At 39.4% G+C, this 3066-nt stretch overlaps 1 long non-coding RNA gene across 3 annotated transcripts in view; it reads left to right on the forward strand.

The window, feature by feature from the left end:
• The window catches only part of LOC104873095, a 17685-nt gene extending 16914 nt beyond the window's left edge, over positions 1 to 771 (forward strand). For 2 of the 3 annotated variants that reach the window (XR_783358.2, XR_783356.2), the window contains exon 4: positions 295 to 771. This is a non-coding gene — a long non-coding RNA (uncharacterized LOC104873095). Of the gene's footprint in view, positions 1 to 167; positions 194 to 294 lie in introns of all 3 variants that reach the window. The other variant, XR_783355.2, reaches the window with a different exon arrangement.
• The last annotated feature ends 2295 nt before the right edge of the window (positions 772 to 3066 follow it).

Below are 3066 nucleotides of genomic sequence, written 5' to 3' on the forward strand. Positions count from 1 at the left end.
TTTTTTTTTTTTTTTTTTTTTGGTACCGGGGATTGAACTCAGGTCCTTGTGCTTGTGAGGCAGGCGGCAGAACCAGTGAGCTAAATCCCTGGCCCGCACCCACTAGTTCTATGGAAAGATGTTAACTCAGGGATTTGGGAGTTCCCTGTTTTTTCTTGTCATTACAGAAAGGACCAATTTGGCTACCAGCATGGTTTGTGAAACCTTATCATAGCTTTTAGAGGAGGCTATCTGACTCTGCAGATTCAGAACCTCTACTTGAAAGAGAAGACCTACTTCCTTTCCTCCTTCCAGGGATTGACTTGGGTTCCTGGAAGACGTGGGGGAGCTTGAAAAGAATGACCCAAAGAGCAGAAGAAGTCCTTCAACACAGAGAACAATAAAAGATCCCTGAATCTGGATTGCAGCGACTCACTGGGGAATTATTGCCATTGTTGCCTTGTTATTAATTGCTCTTTTTCTGTTTTTCTAGTGTGTAAAATTGGAATGAAGCAATTGGCTGGCCCAAAACAACTCCAAGTATGGCTTACTAAGCAACTGCTTAATAAAAGAAGGGGGAGATGTGGGGTTACTCGTGACACACGAATGGGTCCTTGTCTGCTTGGTTGACTTGGAGGTTGGAAGACTGCTAAATCTGAGGAGCTGAAATGTGTTGAAAACAGGATGTTTTGCTAATTTGAGCAGAGATGGGCCTTATGGAGAAAACAAGAAATCTTTTTAGGGGACAATGAGATAAAAGCTAATTATTCAGCCAAACTGTCACCATACTTTGCTTGCCTGTCTTTGTTGTTTCTCAGTAAATCCAGGGATTTTGGTCAGTTTGGAGCTTTACTGCATTCCAGTGAAGTCCTTCTTATGAGGCCATTCTCTACCTCTCATATCTTCATTCATCTCTCTTTCTCTCTCTCTCTCTCTTTTTTTTTGGTATCGGGGATTGAACTCTGGTGAAGGCAGGCGACAGAACCACTGAGCTAAATCCCCGGCCTTCATTCATCTCTCTTAACCGACTTTGCTGGCCGGAACCCAGCAGGGTGTGTATGTGTGTGTTGTGGTGTCTCTGGATTCTCTATGATGTTGCATAGGCCTGTGTGTTTATCTGTTTACCAATACCAGTGTCTAAAGGGAAACTTCCTTTGGTCCCATGCCCCTGGCAGTATCTCCTCCAGGCAAGGGCTCCTGTTAGGGAAAGCCAGTGGCTGTGCTCCAAGGGTAGGGTGAGGCCTCCTCTCTTGCAGAGAGCTTCCAAGACAGGCTGGAAAGGATATTCTCCCAGTGCTTGGGACTTGACACCTGCTGCTGTTCTCCACTCACTGCCTCAGATCTGTTGTTTTAAATACCTTAGTCCAAGCAAACAGGAGAAGGAATCATCTGTTCTTGTACTTTTAAACAAATGGGCAGAACTAGGAAGTAAATGAAGTTGGAATTCTGTTTTTTTCTGCCCTATGTACAAAATCCTTTTTCCTTCTGTGGTAAATTTATATCTTGTTGCTTTGGGAGAATTTTTGTTCAAAGATTTAAGGAGTTCTATTTTTTTTTCCTGTGTTGGAGTCTCCAAGATAAAAACTAGGTTTGGTAATCAAGAGGAATCAGAGGGCTTAGACTATAATTACAGTTGAGGCCAAGACTTATTACAGTGAAAGCATACAAAACAAAATTAATGAGTAAAACATGTACATAAACAAAATCTGCAGGAAACCTGGCTCAAACTTCCAAGAGTCCTCTTTCAACGTAGTCACATAAGACATTTAATTTCTTAAGTAATGAATTGAGACAACATGTACAAGGAGTGTTTCAGGAATGCTCATTAGATACTTAGTACCTAAAGTTTTTATGGGTACTGGAGATGGAGGCATGCTTTACCCAGAAAGTAGTAAAATTCTGGATTTCTAGAGGAAAATGAGTTGTACAGCATATTATAGTTTGAATCTCAAATGTCCCCCAAGTCTATATGTTGCAGGCTTTTCCAGCCTGTGCCACTACTGGGAGGTGGTTGAACTTTTAGGAGGTGGAACCTAATGGAGCCACCCTTGAGGAAGTTATTGGGACTACAGCCCTTCTCTCACTTTCTTTCCTTCCCCCATTCCCTTTCTCCCTCTCTATCTTTCTCCCTCCTCTCTGGCTGCCATGAGGTAACCAGGTTTTTTTAACCACATGCTTCTCTCCATGGATGCTCTGCCTTTCTGTTGCAAAACAACAGAGCCAACTAGTCATAGGCTGAAGCCTTTCAAGCTGTAAACCAAAATAAATCTTTCCTAAACATTTTTTTTTAAACTTTTTGTTGAGTTTCTTTATTTAAAGAACTTCCAGTTTGGAATGAAAGCAACATGAATATTACTCTATTTGGTTAAGAAAAGTACCTAAAATAAGAAATCACATAAGGCAGAAAAAAATAGACAAAGATTCATCAGGGTAGTACCAGTACAATCACCACCTAGGAATATTAGAGAAAGTAGAACTCAAGACAAAAACATTATATACAAAACAAAGCATAAATTAAATTGGGAAAAATATGTTCTAAGATATAATAGTTGTGAATATTAATACCCAGGATACTGTATGGAATGAAAATGGGATAATGAAAGCATAATTTTATTCATGAGTACATACTGAGAGACTTCTTAATTTTCTTTTTTGGTACCAGGGATTGAACTCAGGTCCTTGCGCTTGCAAGGCAGGTCCCCGAACCACTGAGCTAAATCCCCAGTGTAGAGATTTCTTAATTTTGTAGACACCAAAATAAGGATACAAAAGATTTGAATAATATAGTAAATGAAAAATAATCCAAAAAGAGGGAAGGAAAGAAGGGGGGAGAAGGAAGATAGGAAGGAAAGAATGAAAGAAAGAAGCAAAAAAAGAAAGGAAAAACTTGAGTTTTGTTCCACACATACCGAGACTGTACACTCCTTTTATATATTGATGAAATATTTATAAAAGTTGATTATATTATAGCCTAAAGATATCCTAGTAAACTGACAAAAGCGAAGATACTACTAGTCACATTCTCTGACCACAGTTAGTAAAAATGAATATTAATGGAAAAGATAAAAAGTGAAAAAGGAACATTGA

Source organism: Fukomys damarensis, unplaced genomic scaffold (genome assembly GCF_012274545.1).
Source record: "Fukomys damarensis isolate Sample0158 unplaced genomic scaffold, DMR_v1.0_HiC HiC_scaffold_24, whole genome shotgun sequence".
In the NCBI taxonomy this organism is placed as follows: domain Eukaryota; kingdom Metazoa; phylum Chordata; class Mammalia; order Rodentia; family Bathyergidae; genus Fukomys; species Fukomys damarensis.